The 18,982-nt window shown below is 46.9% G+C and overlaps 1 protein-coding gene across 8 annotated transcripts in view; it reads left to right on the top strand.

Moving 5' to 3' along the window:
- PSD2 (pleckstrin and Sec7 domain containing 2) overlaps nt 1-18,982 on the top strand; it is a 90,296-nt gene that overhangs the window by 8,574 nt on the left and 62,740 nt on the right. Inside the window, exons 1-2 of one of the 8 annotated variants that reach the window (XM_048051497.2) lie at nt 13,983-14,540; nt 18,170-18,275. The exons of 3 other annotated variants lie outside the window; for them this stretch is intronic. The gene's annotated coding sequence lies outside the window, so the exon portion shown is untranslated. Of the gene's footprint in view, nt 1-13,932; nt 14,541-18,169; nt 18,276-18,982 lie in introns of those variants that run through there. 4 more of the 8 variants (XM_067005491.1, XR_010834952.1, XM_048051501.2 and 1 more) reach the window with 4 other exon arrangements.

Raw genomic sequence — 18,982 nt, 5'->3', positions numbered from 1 at the left:
AGGCCCTCTTGCCTGCATTTGTTCTCCTTGAACCACTTAGATTTAAAATAGAGCAATTATCTCCCTTCAGAAAGGAGCTTATTCTTTCCAATCTAGGGCAGTTTGACAGCACAGCAATCTGTGCAGCTCTCTTTGGGAGCACGATTGTGTTCCCAGCATGGTGTCCGCATGGCTGTGCTCATAGGGCAGGGGGGTCACATCTGTGGCTTAGGATGAGGCTTGGGTCAGGGGCTCAGATTCTGAGAAAGAGCATTTCTTGGGCTAAGTGATGTGTCCAAGGCCAAGTCCTCTGTCCCAGTCTTTTCTTCATAACTGCACATATGTCGAGGGTACAGGCCACTCGTTGCCAGCAAAGCCAAGACACAAATGATCCCAAGGCCACATTCTCCCAGTGCTTCACGGCCCTCCATGGCCAAGCCTAGCTCTGTGAGGGCTCTTTGCATGGGAAAGCTTAACTTGTGCCTAGACCTATGTGATAAGAAAGACCTTCAGATTATTCTTATGCATATATCAACAAGTGATATATCTGCTGGGCTGGCAGGAGCTTTGAGAGGATTCCACCCACATGCCTGAAGTTGGGACCAGTTTGTGCATAGGTCACTGCTCACAAAGGCTTCTCCAGCCTGCTCCTAAAATCCCTGCCTGTGGTCCCGGTCTCTTTCACAAGATTGAGAGTTCACTGTAATTTGGGGTATATAATATATCATGTATATATATCATATATCATGTATATATATCACTATATCATCTATAATCAGAGAATCACAGAATGGCTTGTGTTAGAAGAGACCTTAAAGATCGTTTAATTCCAACCCCCCTGCCACGGGCCACCCACTAGACCAGTTGCCCAGGGCCTCATCCAGCCAGGTCTTGAACACCTCCAGGGATGGGGCATCCACAACTTCTCTGGGCAACCTGTTCCAGTGCCTCACCACCCTCTGAGAAAAGAATTTCTTCCTAACATCTAATCTAAATCTCTTCTCTTTTAGCTTAAAATCGTTCCTTCTTGTTCCATCCCTATCTTCCAAGCCCCCTTCAAGCACTGAATGGTTGCAATAAGGTGTCCCCAGGGCCTTCTCTTTTCCATGGTGAACATTCCCAGCTTTCTCAGCCTTTCTTCCTAGGAGAGGTGCTCCAGCCCTCTGATCAAATTCACGGCCCTCTGGACCCGCTCTGACAGCCCCACATCCTTCTTGTGCTGGGGACTCCAGACCTGGGTGCAGAACTCCAGGTGGGGCCTCACGAGGGCAGAGTAGAAGGGGACCATCACCTCCCTCGACCTGCTGGCCACTCCTCTGTTGATGCAGCCCAGGGTGCAGTTGGCCTTATGGGCTGCAAGCGTGCACTGCTGGCTCATGCTGAGCTTTTGATCCATCAAAAAGGATCCCCAGGTCCTTCTCTGCATTGCTGCGCTCAATGAGTTCTTCTCCCAGTCTGTCCTCATGTCTGGGATTGCCCCAGCCCAGGTGCCGCACATGGCTCCACTTCTCCAGCCTGTCCAGGTTCCTTTGGATGGCATCCTTCTGTCGTATCAACTGCACCACTCGGCTTGGTGTCATCTGCAAACTTGCTGAGGGTGCACTTGATCCCACTGTCATTGATAAAGATATTTAGCAGCACCAGTCCCCAGATGGACCCCAGTAGGACATCACTTCTCACCAGCCTCCACCTGGACGTAGACCCATTGACCACCATTCTCTGGGTGTGGCCTTCAAGCCAATTCCTTACCCAACGAAAGGTCCACCCTTCAAGCCATATCTCTCCAATTTAGAGGTATGGATGTTGTGTGGGACTGTGTCCAAGGTCTTACAGAATTTCACATAGATGACATTGGTCAGTCTTCCCTTGTCAGCTGATACGGTCAGTGATGCAGCTCATCACAGAAAGCCACCAGATTGGTCAGGCACAATTTACTCTTGGTGAAGCCATGGTGGCTGTCTCAGATCACTTCCTTGTCTTGCATGTCCCTTGGCATTGCTTCCAGGAGGATCTTTTCCATGATCTTCCCAGGCACAGAGGTGAGGCTCACCAGTGCGTAGTTCCCTGGGTCTTCCTGGGGAATATAATTACTTCTGGGATTAAATGCTCAGTATCTATGGGACTCTTTGCAGAAACTTGTTGTAGTGATGAATTCAGTGATGGGGCAGATTCCACCAGCATCAACTGCCACACTGGCAGAGGTGGGAAAGGTTTACATCCTTACATTGTGTATATCTCCTAATCTCCTCTGTCTTGGGATCCTCCTGCTGTCTACATCCCAGTGTTGTTTAATTAAAGAATAAACAGGAAGGAATTCACAAGGAAAATGAAGCTGTTTTATTCTTTATATGTCCTTGATGTTCTTCTGATGTCTTGTCTGAGGACAACACTTCTAAGTCTTGAATTTGAATTTGTGTTTTGTAAAGCCGATCATATTAACTGAGAACAAAGCCACAGAACAGTGAGCGTCCCAGGCAAGCAGACTGGCCATGGTGTTAGAGAGGAGTGGTGCATTTTTTCCCTTTTGCAATGCCCAGCAGTCTGTGATGTTCAGGTGTTGTGGCTGTAGTTCATGTTCAGCTTCATCTTTGGAGTGACTGCATACAATTTTGTGTACCTGTGCTAAGCCAGCCCGTGGCAGTAACCATAGCCTGCGTTGTCCTTTGACACAGTCAGGATGATCAGGAAAACCAAAGAAAAACCTACATAATGCATCCAACGTCAGATGGAAAGGGAACGTTAATGATTATATCTAGTGTAGCAGAGAAGTTGAGGAAGAGCACGTTGACTAGAATCATAGAATCATTACAGTTGGAAAAGACCTCCAAGATCATCTGGTCTAACCATCCATACTACCAATGTCACCCACTAAACCATGTCCCTAAGCACCACGTCCAACCTTTCCTTGAACACCCCCAGAGACGGTGACTCCACCACCTCCCTGGGCAACCCATTCCAATGCCTGGCTACTCTTTCTGAGAAGAAATTTCTCCTAATTTCCAACCTAAACCTCCCCTGGTGCACCTCGAGGCCATTCCCTCTAGTCCTACCACTAGTTATCTGCGAGAAGAGGCTGACCCCCGCCTCCCCACAACTTCCTTTCAGGTGGCTGCAGAGAGCAATAAGGTCTGCCCTGAGCCTCCTCTTCTCCAGACTAAACAACCCCAGTTCCCTCAGACGCTCCTCATAGGATTTGTGTTCCAGGCCCTTCACCAGCTTCGTAGGACATGCCTTTATAACAGAGTATTTAACCAGACACAAGATGAGGTTACTTAACTTTCAGCTGAGCTTTTTGTTCTTTCAACGAAGCTGGAGCTACATCTTATATCATAGACGTTGGGGACCTACAGAAGAATCCCAATGAGCTCTGAGGTATCATAGAATACATCCATAAGGGTTTGACAAACCTTGAGATTGCAAAGCAATTAAAATCCTGGGGAGGAAATTGCAGGGGTCTCCATATTACTTGTGAATCACCAGAGCTTCTCCATCTAGTGGATTTGGATGAGGCATGGAAGAAAAAAATAATTGAAGTGCAAATCGTCCGATGTAGGAGGTTTTGAACTCCTCCCTTAAAACATTGTAAAGCACTGTGATCTTCAAGTCCAACACAACTGGCTGTCTCAAGACAAGCTCTGGAGGTCTTCTGGGTCGGACACAAGGCCCAAGCTTCCATGGATACCCTTGCAGTGGATCAGCTTGGGCAGGGTTTAAGGCACAGCCCAGCTGAGGAGGAAATTCTCTCAGGAGGCACACAGACCTGGAGGATGGGCTGTGGTTGCTTTGGACTTCCACCACCGGGGTGGCCAGCTTTCCCTCCCAGATCATAAGACCCTCAACTGCTTTCAGGGCTCAACCCACTGGCTTTGTATACTGTAATTCTCCATTGCTGCAGAGCAAATGCAGTGGTACAGATCCAGCCGCAGCTTTGCCTGTAATGCCTGGAGGCAGATTACTGTTGGTCTCTTACTTGGCATCTGCCATCTATAGCATCTCTGACCAAGGCAGGGGAGCATTCATAGATTAAACTCCACTGCAATCCTCCTACACTGGGTAAACTCAGTGATATTATGTAATTGTCACACAGGAAATTGAGATTTGCAGAGGTGAAGGGAGTTGGTGAAGATCTTTGAGGAAGTCAGAGCTGTGGGGAGGGAGAGAAGAACCCAGAAGCTATAAAGCTGCCATTTTAATTTGCTGCGTTGTACCCTGAGAACATGAGCACTGCTGGGGCTCCCACCCCAGCTGCTGATCTGGTGGAGGCTGCTGGAGATTTGCAAGCAGAAGTGCTTTAAACAGGGCACAATGAGGATTGAACCTGACATCCCATAAGATTCTCCTTCTCTTGTGCCCTGGTCTACCAATAAGCACCTCTTCCATTTTACATATAACACAACCTATTGTATAAATATTTAGTTACCCTGTTGGGAACATTAATTATAAATAGAGATGAAGCTTTTGAAAGCTGCCTGTAGTTCTGGACACCCAATTTCCATTAATTTTAATGAGAACCAGACATCCAAATCCCATTTGTTGGCTTTGAGTATCTCAGGCAGGAAGCTTCATCTGACAACCCCACCCACCTTCTCCCCACTCTGGAATTTAAGAGTGAGATTTGCAAATACATTACAAATCCTGCAGATCCCTGAGTTGCCCTTGTGCTGTTCCATTGTTCTCTGCTGAGGATGGTTGGCTGGTAACTTCAGAAGTATTTACAATAAGTTCATTTAATCCACCCTGTTAGTTCTTTTCCTCTGCACCCCCTGCTTTCTCCCAGCGCTTTGAAACAGTGATGCCTGAATGAACCCCCAGCCTGTGTCGTTTTTGACAGAGAAGCTTTGATGCTTGAAAATGACAGCTGCGCAGAGCAGGTCTGAAATGAATGATTGAATTATCTGACTGATTAAAAATGTGCTGTTGCTTGGAAGATCTGACGGCAAATATTCAGTTAGGCGGCTGACATGAGAGAGACAGCGCATGCACGTAGGGTGTTTGTGTGTGTGTGTGTGCACATTAAAAAAAGCAGCCAGTGAAATGTGACAAACACCCGGAGCTGCCTGCAATGGCAGCTTCTTAAGCTCAGCATCCTTTCAAAAGCTCCAAATCTTCTGCATGATACTCAGCAAAAGCTAAAACTCAGTGTGGTTGTGGAGATAATGGTTATTTAGATAGACGTCAGCAGTGGTTTAGGAAATGGAAATTGCGTTAAAAGGTAGTGCAGGCTGGGGAACTACTTAACTGCATCTCAGTTCCACACAGACCTGTGTCTGAGGAATGAGAAACTCTGCTGTTGAAAACACAGTTCCCATCCTCTGTGCTGCAGTTGTACTCATGGTGTGGAGTGGCCCTGGGGATGCCAGCTCAGTGGGAATGTTCCCTGTGATAGAGGTTTTTGAAAAACATGAGCTCCAGTGAGAATGCCTGTAAATGGCTGGAAGGATGGAGAAATGAAGCTTGATTATGGCTGTGCCCTTGATGCCGTCAGTAATGGGAACAACAGATGTGCTGCTGCATGAGGGACAGCAACAGCCTTACCAGACCTATCTCAGCTTCCCAGTCCCCATATAGTGAATTGTCCCTTCCTAACGCGTCACGGAAATTCAGCTCTGCTAGAACGTAAGCAAAATATCTAAAAGTGAAATGAACAACAAAAAAATTAAAATATTTCTTCACAAATGTAACATATTTTGCCAGCTCAACCAGTTGACAGATTCCTGGGAGAGTTTCACACAGAGAAAAAATCAAGTTGTAGTTGTAGTTCTTTGTTGCAATGGCCTTGTTCTGATAGTTTACTGAAACTGATTTTTCCTGTTGTTTAACTGCTCTTTGTCTCTTTACTTGCAAAAGATTACTATCTTCCTCTGATTCCAAGTTTAAAAGAGATGAGACATTAGGCTATAATTAATTGATTGATCAGAAATAATTTTGATTTATTCTCTCAGTCTGGTCACAGTTCTTTGTCCCTTTCTGGTGCCATTAGCTGCAGTGATGTTAGCTGTCTGTAGTTGCTTCAGCCATGCATTTTCATGCTCTCTGTCCCAGTTCCACTGGTCACTTCAGCAAGATTAAGTGCTACAACTTCAGTAGTCCTAAGGGCACACATAGCTCATGTCATGTAATTCATTGGGATCAGTGAGTCATCTCTCCATCAGCATCACAAAATGTCCCTCCTATTGAATCCGCTTTAGCAACCCAGGAACACTTAGAGCACAGAAGATGCTGGGATCCTCCTTGCAAAGGCTTGTGTAGCTGCAGGCCTTGTTGTTTCTTATTGTCCCACTGCAACTCAACACCTACCCAGATGTAGAAGCCCTACACCCTGTGTGCTTCTGTTCCCCATATCTTCCAGTTAGACCTGAACTCTTATATTTAAGTAGAACCTCAGATCATTTAAATGTCCCTTCTCAGCATTTTCAAGCTTCCATTCACAGATAATATAATCTAAATCAGGATTATAATTCCAAAATTTGTTTTTAATCCTCTTTCCACTATTCCAAGTCTGCGAAAATGAGAGCCAGATCACTTGGCTGTGGCTCCTAAGATGGATCCAGACTGACGATATCCATTAAAGGTGAGTATAGATGGCTGGGCCGACATCCTCAGTTAGAAGCAGCACTCACCCAGACAGCAGTGCTGTGTGGACAGCGTAGCTTACCTTGACTGGACTTTTCTGTCATCCTTGGTCACTGTAACTGACCCTACAGGCTAAGCAGTCCCTGAGCTGGAAGAGCCAGGTCCAGGTCTCTTCCCACAGTTGAAGTGTCCTCTCTTTTGATGTCCTGAGATGTCTCTGGTAACAGCAAATTTCCCATCCTCTGCTCCTTCATGTTGGTGCTCCAGCATCTGCCCCCCCACAGCAAAATTACTTCTCATGCCCTCCACCCAACTTCATGTCCAATCCTCAAACAAGTGAAAGCTTTAAGCAAAACCCTCTTCGAATACAAGCCTCCATTCTGCACCCTGAGCTGCCAGCCCAGCATGTGAGGTGTCTCCAGAGGAGCGAGGGCTGGCTCACTGTGAGGGAAGCTGCAGCTGTTTCCCAGCACCATGTCACTTCCCTCCAGTGGCTTCCCTGCTCGGTAAGTTGAGATGATCCAGTCGGATTGCATCTCTCCCTGAATGGGCTGCGTGCTCAGCAGACTGTTTCATCCACAAGGAAGTATGGAGAGTCTGCCCTGACGGTCTGTGGGGATGTTCTGAAGACAATTGCAGTATCTGGGTCCCAGGGCTAGGAGGAGCCCCTAGCAGACATGGACCTAGTAAGTGCCTTCACTTAAAGAACTCAGATTGCTCCTCCGAACCATAAATCAGATCTGGCCATAACAGCAGATAAGCTCTGTATAGCTGTATGAACAAAGTTATTGGTAGCACCTTTGTAGGCCTCTCAGCTTGAAATGTGGAGAAGTGGGCAGAAAAGAGGTTGTGCTGTCATCCCATACATCAATGCCACCAGCCTGGGTAATAAACAAACATCAGATTTTTTTTTTTTATTTCCAAAAATAAATTGGGTGTCATTGGTGGTACTGAGACACGCTGACATGGGCTTGACCACCCCCAATACCCTGGTCTCTCGGGGCTGATGGGACATAGAGCTGGACGATGATAAGAAGTTCGCATGAATGCAAGAACCATGTGGTCTCAAGTACAGAGAGAAAGCCATGTTCTGCCTGGCAAATCCCCCATCTGGCTGGTGGGGCCCATACTGCAGGTTCCAGTGAGCTGGTGTAGCGCCACTGTGCAGGGCTTGCTGGGGGTGCAGCAGAGCTTTGCCTCCCTGGCACGTCACTCAGGTGAAGCAGCATGTCAGGGACACATCCAGGTAGCAGCAGTGGAACTCATGGGCACCTCCGGTAGGTGCTTTCCATTGCTTTCCAGATTTACTGACAGAGGCCTTTTCAGCACCACCAGCCTTTCCTGGGACAATGTCCACATGTCTACACAGTACACAACGAAGGACTGATATTTCATTCAGATTCAAGTTGATCTGCCCCAGCATAGGTGTAACCCTACGGACTGCTACATCAAACTAGAGGGCTGGAGAAGTAGCTTCCCTAAACAGGTTTCTAACAAAGTGAAAGGAAATCCATGTTTGCAGAACAGCTTTTCAGCCTCAGGGACAGAAATTGTAGAACTTAGCTACTGCTAATAGCACAGCCCCAGAGTTTCTAAAAATTATGAGTGATAATTTTCTGTTACCAAAAATATTGCAGTGAATTGGGTGTAACTCTGCATTAGACCTCAGTCCTACATATAAAGGTGAATTGATTACTGAACTTAAAATAATATTTGCTTAAATGACCTAATTGCGTTTGTTACAAGCAGAATGTAATCCTAAATTACAATTCAATTTTCCTAAGTTGAGAACAATTACAAGCAAGAAATGACTGGACAAAAAACTGAAACAGGATGATGTGTTATAAAGAAGGATTGTTAGGAAAACTTTGAAAGATGCTGTCTCCCCCACAGCATGCACACAATTTTGCAATTATCAAAGATACCCTTAGCTAAGAATCTTATCATTGTTAAGGAGGACAAAAGAAGCTATAATAATAGTAATAAAAAAAAAGAAAAAAAGAAGGGATTTAGTAACAAAAGCTAGGAATTAACTGTTATGCAATGCAGAGAACTGGAAGGCTAATTTAAAAGAGCAGTCAATGAAAATGATGTTTACTAGCATTAAGGACTATAAGACAGTGCGCGTGCATGTATATTTATATGCATATATGTCAAGAAGGAATAAATGCTGTGAGTTGTTATTAGATGACGGTGGTAAAAGACTCTGCTCTGATACTGAAAAATAAAGTGTCCAGCCAAAGATTCATAGCACTGGAGGAAAGCATCTGATGGGTTCATGTCTTATAGAGGTAATAGAAAGCTTCTTACTTCAGCAGTAACCAGGGAGCATAATAAATGACAACTGGTAAACTGAAATGTCTGTAGATATCTAGAACTAGACAAATTACATTCAGCAGTTTCATGTGGCTGAGAACTCCTTTTAGGGTGCTGAGACTTCATGTATATTTGTAGCCGGGGCTTTTAGGAAAGGTGTATGTGCAACTCAAGTTAGACAAAACAGGGTGACATTTGTTTAGGTGCCTTGATGAATGGCAGGGGTGGAGACTTGTACTGGAATGTGATAATAAAACATGGAAGACGTGCTGCAGACCCCCTGTAGACAGAAGAACAGCAGAATACCCAGAGTTTGCTCAGATCAGTAGCTGAGGATGCAGTTTTCATACACTAAAGGTTAGTGGAAGAATAGACCAACATTAGAACAAGTCAGATGCTGAGAGTGGTCTGGTCTGTGTGGGGAGCTGTGTATGCAAGTGATGGGTTCTCAGGAAGACAAATGCAAATTCATACACCCAGGAACCCCACGAGCAGAGGGAAGATGGTATTTTGGAGGGTGAAGACTCACCTTAAAATTGACATGCAGGAAGGTATAGAGTGAACAGGGAGAGTGGTGTCAATCTTACCTTCAGCCAAGACCTGAAATGCCAAGAGTAATGTCTCCCATAATCCAGGCTGGGATTTCCCAAGCAGAAATGCCTGCACTGGGCAGGGGATCAAAAACCTCCATAGCATATCAAGAATTCTTTTTCTTATGCAAGGGAGGTGACTAGTCTTCACACAGGAGATTCATACTGTGCACAGCATCTGCTCAGGGCTTCCAGAAGGTCACTGGAGAGAGTGGTGGCCTTGCTGGGCACTGGGCAGTCTGGTACTCAAGTCTGAGTCCTGCTGTGGCACCCGGGAGGTTGTGAGGAAGCTCAAAGAACAAACCATGGTGTAGAAAACCAGATTCTGATGGAGAAACAAAAAAGTTCCACTTGAACACATATCCAGGAGGAGATTACAAGGGGAATTTGTCACTGCCTATGCAGCATCCTAGGGAAAATACTTGCAGGAGTTGGGTTCCATGATCAAGTCGGGTTCCGTGACCAAAATGTAAGAACTGTTAGTTGGAGGCTGACAGCAGACACTGTTTAGATACAAGGCGTGGGATTTGGACTGGAGTCATTTTCCCCATGAAGTAGTTAGCTGCTGGGCAGTTTGACTCAGGGTGAAGTGGTTGGTGTCTTTCAGGGCTTGGCTGAAAGGGAAGACCTGTGTCCCTGTGGCTCAGACAACAGCCCACTCAGATGTAGAAATGCAGGATGCGAACTTTCTGACCACATTTTATCTCCAAGGACTCTTTGCTCCCTTCCTCATCCTCCTGCAGGAGTGGCTGTGGGTGTGTGCCATGGCCTCTGAGTCTGGCAGTACCTGCTGTGAGTAATAGCACCTGTAAGCCAGGAGGCTTTCTCCTGTGGTGAAGGTGGTTTTTTTCCTGTCCATAAGTGGCAGCGTCTTTACTGAAGGACAAATTTTATCTGGGCTTTCCAAACCTCTCAGTCCAAAGAGTTTTCATCTGGCTGTTAACACAAAGGTTCCTGTCAGTTCTCCCTTTAATTTGCAACCGGGACTAGGTTACCCCTCCACCATCTCCTGACCTGTCATGATGCCCTGGTCCCACAGTGGCTCTGTGACCCTACCCCAATACAAGACGTGGCGAAGCAGGAACTATTGCGACTGGTGAGGAGAATTCAGCTGTGTGTCTCATGTTCAACATCTAATGCTTCAGCTTTATTTTTTTTATCTATTTTTTTTCAGCAAAGTGTTGCCCTCCTTTGTGGGGTCTCTCCAGGTGCACACACTCGTGCAATGATGCACATGTATACACACACATGTATACTTTCTTTGGGACCTCTTCTGACAGACTCCTTCTCTCCTATTCCCTCTCTCCTTTCCATCTTCCTGGACAGACAAACCAGTCAGCCCTCCTTCTGCCTCAGACCTCCAGAGGAGCTGTTTGCATGCAGCCTTTTTCTCTCAGTTGTTTTTAAAGCATCAGTCTGTCTGTCCTACAGCCACCCAGGGTGAGACTAACAGATCACTTCACTCCCAGCACAAATAGCCACAAACAGCCGTTTCCCCACCAGCTCTGGTGTGGAAATGGTGAACCACCATTTCCACATCTCAGCAGGTCTTGCTTAAGCAGCTTCAGGATGGACTTTTCAGGATAGCCGTTATCCATAGCAAAGGGTTGGTTTCGAGTGTCAAGAGAAATGCAGACAAGGACTGGTCCTTCCTCTTCAGAGAACTGTTACTCCTCTCCACATCTCCCAGCCTCAATACCAGCAAGTAGAAAGGTCCTAGTAGAAATTTCTCCTGGGTCTGATTTCCATCAAAGTGACTTGTACTGAAATTTAATGAGTCCCAGCTGGGAATACAAAGGAATTTCTGAGAAAAACAGCAGTGAAAGGACATGGAAACAAAATCATTACTGGGCACATGCAAAATTTTTTTTTTCATAGAAAAAATTAAGGAGAAGGCTGAGCAGCACCCGTAAGTGTGCCACGCTAAGTATCATGAGCTGGGTATTGTTGAAAAGCTACTTGTTACAGGACAGCAAGATTTCAAACTTAGGCAAGAAGCTGCAGTTAAAATGCTTTTTAATTTGCTAGGTGAAGTCAGTAGACCCTATGGGGTGGTAGGGTAAGTAGACCTGGCTTCTCCACTCTGAGTGAAGGTGGAGCAGAGTCAGGGCTGCAGAGCACCCAGTCTTGCAGAGAGAGCCCAGGTTTATCAGTGAATCCCATAAAGATACAGTCTCAGGACCACAAACTCCCATCTTCTACCAGGCGTCTGCTCTCCCATTAGCCTGGCTGGAGTGTTTTCGTGATGTGTAGAGTGTTGCTAGTTAACATTCATGCCTGTTGTGTGGTCTGCAGTGTTTAGTTCTAGTACCTGCAGTTCTCTGCTGTCTGGAAGGCTCCCAGACATGTGCTCTCATTTGTCTTGGGCTTGAGGGTTTACTCATCTGGTGTTGGCGTGGAAGGAAGGTGGCCTCTCCCAGAGGTTGCTTTCCCTTCCCCAAAGAACTCACATCACAGGCGGCAAAGAGCATCTGCACAGTTCATGTGCACATCCAGGCAGTTAATCAGCATCTCCAAAATTTTTATGGTTTAGGAGTTTTCTTAATTCCAAAAAAATGTTATGATATATGCAAGGCATCTAACACAGTTCTGCGGACAATCGAGGAAAAATATCAGTACTCTTTTACTGCTTGTAATATGTTATAAATGATACGGACAAGCACACTACCCTGCTCAAGGGATGAGAGGAGGTTTCTCCCTGAATCCAGCTGTTGATGTGCTCGTTGCCAGAAGCAGAGTGATTGATAACCCAGTTATTTGGAGCCCTGCTCGTGGATGTATTCTTAGAAACTAGAACCTCATTTTCTTGTGCTGTGGATGTTACTTCATAGGACTGGCTGTGCAGAAATTGGATTTTGCTACTTGCCTTCAGACACGAACAGTACAGCAGACTGATGAATATTGATCATGCTTTTTTTTTTTCTTCTTTTTTTTTCCCCTCTGTTAAAGCACCCTAACCTGATAATTGGTAGATTACAAATACATTAGAATTGATCAGAGAGAGACGCAGAACAGACTTTTTTAGTAGTGTAAAGTGAATCGTGTCTGTCATACAAAGGAACCCCGAGGGAGGTTAACAGCCCCACACCTGGATTTGTCAGGCTAATGGCTGCCCTTCTCTGTGGCCACAAGATCCATTTCATGCGTCTCTCCAGCACAGTAACCTTCATTCACACTTGCATTTGTTGGACAACTCCTGAGTGTAGCTGCAGGGTGGCTAATTACATGGTTCATTACCAATACTATCCCTGGCAAACAACCCCATGTGCTGTGCTGTGGGGGTATCCCTTCTGGGAGAATATACAGCCGTGTTCTGCTGAGCTGCTGCAGGACATTATTTCATCTAACGTCTGTGATTTGGTGTTTGGATGTATTGCCATAGATTGTAATGACATTTTAAATTCAGGATGCTGAGGATTTGTCTGCTTATTCAGCTGTGTGCGTCCTCTGGAACAAGCTTTCCAGGTCTAGGGAGCGGTTTTCTTGAGGGAATCATGAAGCCATCAGTAGTCTTGGAACATGCCTTTGGGACTGACATCAAACCCTTCCTCCTTGGCTCAAAGGTCCAACCTGTGGCTGCTCTCTCTCCACACAGATGTGGGAGCCCTTGTTGAGCTGTTAGTGGAGAAGGTGGTGCACGTGCACAGCGATGAGCACGGTGAGGCACAGAGGTGAGGCCCAGCAGGCACTGCACATCTCTGTGAGGCAGTCAGGCAGATGGGTGAGCATCCTGGTTTTCATGGGGCGCTAAAATGTGGGTGGCCCCAGTGTGAAGGTGTAAGCCAGCTCCAGGTCAAGCATCCCAATATCTGGCCACTGGCCCATAATCTCTCTTTGGCTCATGCCATAGCTGCATGATGTGAGGCTGAGAAGAGGCCTGGCAGTGCAGCCTGCCTGGGTGTGTTGATGTTGAGCTGAGAACCTGGCTGAGACCCAGAGACCACTGCCCGTCTCTGATCTGAATGCCCATAGAAACCCTTCCTCTCACTGCAGCCACCAAGCAGCCAGGAGGCATCGCTTACATTCATCTGGGTTTGCAAGTTAAGTAAGGGTCACTTAAAGCAGGGGAAGCGTTGTGTCCCCATGCCCCTCCACCCCACGCTGCATCACCAGCTGTCATGGTGAGCCAGACACCTCTGCTAGCATATAGACAGAACCACACAAGGGCTGTCAGGAGGGAGACGAGCCAACCTTGCTTGTCCCAGTGACAGTGAGTGGGCACTTGGTCCGACCCACCACGGTGGGCTAAACAGGTGGCACTGGAGTGAGCTCAACTCACATGTTCAGCACCGCTGCAGAAGGCCAATGGGGATGGGATGGGATGGGATGGGATGGGTTGGGATGGGATGGGATGGGATGGGATGGGATGGGATGGGATGGGATGGAGCTGCAGCCCAGGAGAGTGTCTGAGCATGGAGCAAGCTGACCTGCAGCACTGAGGTCTGCACCAGGGTGGGTCCTCCAGGCGTTGCCAGTGCTCTAAGTCTGTGTATGGAAGTGCATCCGTTGTTAAAGACAGCATGAGTATTTGGCAGGGTTTCAAGCCCAAACTTCAAGCCTGTCTCAGCCAGAAGGGCAGTGATTTGCTGGCAGAAAACAGACCTGTCCCCCAGCACTTTGCAGGGTGCTTGTGGAGGAAAACCCCAACGTGCCTGGGACATTGTTAGCAGCCCTGAGGGGTGAGCGGAGCCTCCCAGCTGAGCAGCAGGTCAGCTCCTGTGGCATGCTCCTCGGGGTCTTTGCCAGCGAGGTCTTTTCTTCCGTCCTTTCACTGGGTCCATTCACCATCACTCCCTGCCTCCTCCCCCTCTCCTGTCCCCTCCCACCCTGCCTGCTGGATCCCGAGCAGTCTCTTGACACCTTGAGGGAAGGCTGGGAGGTGTAACCATTGCCAGCAAGAGAGGAGAGCAGGAGGGAAAGGAGAAGGAAGCCAATAACAGAGAGGTCTTGCAAGGTGGTGGAGGGGGAGGGATGGGGCCACTCCTCCGTCCGTGGGGCTGCAGATTATTTTGCATGGATTGTTGAAGAGAAAAGAGATCTGCGTTTGTGAAGAGACCAAAAAATAAACAGCTCGTTGCTTGGGTAAGTAAGAACAAGAGCTCCCCTGCTCTCATTGTCTGTCATACAGTACATCGATCCCCCATCCTATTTTGCTTAGTTATACAGGTTTTGATTCTTATTAGTATTATTTGATGTATCAGCTGCGTGCTTTGGTTGCTAGAGATCAAATCGCCCTGGTGTGTGTGTGTGTGTGTGTGTGTGTGCACGCGTGCATGTGCATGTGGAAAGACGCCCATTCTCTGAATATACGTTGACACATTTTTCCAGCTCTCAGTGTGATATCTCATTTGAGATATTATACTACAGCATGCCATACACACACACAAATCGTGTTTGCTGGTACTGATTTTAAAATCAGTTCATCCACACAATTATTGAAATAGAAAGACTGTTCGGCAGCTGAAAATTAAAGGGGGGCTCTTTAATCACAGTCCTCACTGGTAGGGGGCTACTCTGATTTATCCTGAGCCTGACATGTTCAGTATTATGTTTTGTAACAAAGCTACATTTAAAGATCAATTCGGCAGTGGTTATTGCATCCAAATTACATGGTTGTCATGGAGATGGTACAGAGAAGCTGAAGTGATATGACTGCATCTGGACTGGAGTGGGGCTTCACTGTCGAGTGAGATCCTGCCTTACCTCCTGTGTCTTTTTGTCTGTGCTAGGTTACAATTTATTTTAATCTTGAATGAAACAGTACTATATTAGAGGATTTAGAGGTCGAGCCACTGTGAAGGGTGTGTGTTGGCCCCTTCCAGCTCTGTGTTACTATTGTAATTGTTATATTAGCATTTGTGTCTCCCTGATTTTTTTTTTCTGCAAGTCTAGGGAGGAGGAAGACAGAAGAAGGACGGATAGTTTTCAGAGCACAGCTAGGGCTGTGAGTACTTTCTAAAAAGATATCTGTCATTCCCACACCTCCCTGCTAGCTTCCACATCTTGGGGGACAAAAGGGAAGGTATTCTCTGATTATAGCCACGTTTATCTTCCATTTTCTACCTTAACTTTGACAATACAAGGAGCCAGTCACCTGCTCATCACTAAATTGTGGGGATGGAATTTGATTTTTGTTATCATATTTGTTTCTTTTGCAACTGGTAATGTGAATGTTTTGGTAGTTGAGAAACAAAATCTATAATTTCTGAGATAGAAATTTTCCTGCCTGAGGCTAGCTAGAATACAAAGAGTATATCTGTGGGAAGGGCATGTTATATGTTACAGATGTGTATTTCTCTAGTGGCTGGGAGTAAATCACTCTATTGTGCTCATCTTCATTATTTTGGGTGTTAGACTGGCTTTAGTCAATATTTAATCTGAGCTCATTGTGTGCTTGCACAATAAACGTGTAATTTGGAGCTTAACTTTACATCTATAAAATGCTTCAGGAATGCATGTGGCATTGTCTCCATAAATGCAATTTCACCCTTCTCTGTAAGGCCAAGCCTATTGTGGGGATGTAAATATAGTAAAAGACATCGGTGGAAACAAGCCCATCAGAATGGCAGTGTTTCTCTAATTGTATCACTAAACATAAGAGAGAATTAATTACGAGGATAAACAGAGCTGTGTAGCTCTTGGATCAGGGTAATATTTGCATGGAGTTCCAGGCCTGCATTATAGTAGCTGGTATTACGGCTTAAATTCTTCCCATGACAGTAGATAATGTTTTTAGCCAGGAGTGTAGCATATTATCAGTAGATATTTTTGTCCTAAAAATATGCTAAATCCCCATGTCCTTGTCAAATTGTCCATTAAAAGTGCTCCAAAGTGTGTGGTTCAGCTAGGATTTCCCTTGATGTGATTTTTCCTGTACGAAGTCCAAGCAAACAATGGATAAAGTCTGAAAGTGGGCAGCTGAGCCCAGAGGGGACGTTGGAGAGGTGGCTGATTCACAAAAGGGATGTTTCTCATTTTGTCTCTTCTTTTCCCCCTAAAAGTTCAGCACAACTGGAGATGAAGTGGGTGGGTTTCCCTGGAGATCTGTGAAGCTGGAAGCCAAGTAGTTCTGAATGAGTACTGAGTTTCCTCCTGTCTCAGCACGTTGTACCTCTTCAGTCCACGTGTCTTTATTATTCTCTGGGGAAACTGAGGGTTGGTGTGGTCAAAAGTGACTTTGCCAAGGGGACAGTGACAGCACTGGACAGAAAAAAGCTGTAGCTCTGCCAGCAAGTCCCTTTCTGTGAGCACCAGGCCAGATCCATGTGCAGATGGTGCTGTCCTGTGTGTAGGTGCGGTGGGAAGGTGGCAGTGATGGGGAACCGTACTAGTTCACGTAGTCTGGGTAGATAGAGTCAGGGTGCTCTTTGCTGAGGCTTCTCATTAGAGCTGCACAGTGGGTGGCAGGAGGGAGTCAAGCAGTTTTACACCAAATTCTGTGGTGTCCATGACAAGGGCACACTTTTCTGACCTGATCTACAGTGTTACCAGCAAGAAGCCCCTTCTGGTGTCCCCATTGTACAACTGCCTGCAACCCCATCACATGGCTCTTCAAATGGAACTGAAGACAGCTCTTGGGAGCAGGTATCCCCCTTATTTCTCGTTGTGGTTATATCCAGCTCAGAGTGTGAAAACTTAACTGGTGTCTTGTCTCTCCACTCTCCTCACGAGTGCTGCTCACAGCTCATCTCCCACATTGTGATACCCTGTACTGCTCTTATTGACATCAGCCTAAGGCCCCATCCCATCTCTTCCCTCTGTCCCCTTGTCTGACACTTTTTGTCCCCTTCCTCCATGAATTTTCCCACTGAGGCAGATCCCTCCATCCAGTATTGCCACAGGCTTCAGCCCACGTCATAATTAGTACGTGCCATGCCTGCCACAAGGCACATGGCACTGAGTACGTCAGGCCACCATCTTAAAGGGACAGAAAGGCTATGTCTGGAGTCTGTGAAGTCTGGACTGCCTTCACCTGTGGAGTTGTCCCGTGTGGTGTAAGTGCAGTGGTTCTGCCCAAGTGTGGAGTTGGTGCTAGTTGCCAGAAGGAAGTGGGAAGGCCTGTTCTGCTCCGATATCTGTGTATGGCCCTGCAGACTTGTACACGTTGATGACATTGACAAAAAGATGCTTTCTAGTCTGGGGGAGCTGTTGCTGCTGCCACCAAAATGCTGGATATGGGCAGAGTTGTTCTTGCTGAGGTGAAAGCCTGCTTGGAGGTTCTGTGTGAGCAGTCACCAAAATGGGTGTTCTTGTGCTGTAAATGGCCACATCTCTTGAGGATCCACAGTGCTCTGCTGGTTGGCAAAGTCTGTGCTGTAGAGACATTTCCTTGTTTGAGGAGACGTCTGACATATCTTTGCCTTTCACCCTTTGCTAAGGGTGAAAATGTCCTCCTCACCTTTCTGGCAGGGAAACGGTTTTCCCAGGGATATGCTGGGACAGGGTCCATGTGAGGGACCTTGTCCAGGCTAGATAGGTTGAAAAGAGCCATATCTTCTGCGTTTGAGGCTTATGATGCTCCTCCATAGCAGGTATAGTACAGGAAGTAAAGATGAAAGGGATGGGCTCAGTTCTGCTCCCTCCCACATTTCCTCTGTGACCCTGGGGAGGTGGATGGCAGGCTGGGCTCACTGCGGGAGAGGCTTTTGTCAAGCCCGGACAGTCACCACCTCACCCTTCATCCTCACTGCTGTCCCTCCATCTTCCCGCAGGAGCTCCAGGAATTGAATGGCTGAGATGCTCAGGGAGGTTCTTCCCTGCCATCCACAGTCTGGCTTTCCTGACCCCGGACAGTGCCTAGGTTTGCTCAAGCCCCAGGTAGGGACACTGGTGATTTCTTCTTTAGAGCAAATGCTGCTCCTTTCTCTTTGGCCTGGTCACTTCACATTCTGTGTGTTCCTGACCTGCTCCTTTTCTTCTGCTCTGGGGCTTCCTCTCCTCTGCTCTCCCCCCTCTACTACTCCCCAGTGGAAATGGGACAAACTGGCACTGGAGCTCCCTCACTTGCACTAGGCAGGGCCAGAGAACATAAGAAGGTGCAGATAGCCTGAGCAGTCTGGGCTTCAGCCTGGCACTGGGGGCTCATGGTTTGGCACCTGTCTCTTTACCACCACTGCTCACGTCTTCCTTTTTCTTATTCTCATTGCCCCACATCCTTCCCTCATCATTTTTCAGCTCTGTGTTATGTGAGCGAGTCTTGGTGGTCCTAGCTGGTGGCTGTGTCGGAGGCAGGACTGCAAGTGGCTCAGGATGTCTGCTGTACAGTTGTTTAAAGGAACAGCTGATCTTCACATTCTGGGCAGGAGATGTGTTGGCACTGGGCCTAGGAAGGGAAAGCACGCCTGAAAAGCAGCTTTCCAGTGCAGTTCTTAGGGGTTCCATACAAACTGGTCAGGTTGTCACCTCTGTGGTGCCACCAGATCAGGAAGGCCTTGCTTCCTCTCCTTCTAAGTCCCCTTCTCTGAGACATCCCAAATGGCTCTGAACAAAGGTAATGTTAGTGGGATGCTTTGTCATGACCAGCT

This window comes from Anser cygnoides, chromosome 14 (assembly GCF_040182565.1).
Source record: "Anser cygnoides isolate HZ-2024a breed goose chromosome 14, Taihu_goose_T2T_genome, whole genome shotgun sequence".
Classification (NCBI taxonomy): domain Eukaryota; kingdom Metazoa; phylum Chordata; class Aves; order Anseriformes; family Anatidae; genus Anser; species Anser cygnoides.
The sequence above is the reverse complement of the archived record's forward strand: the minus strand, read 5'-3'. Positions and strand labels throughout refer to the sequence as shown.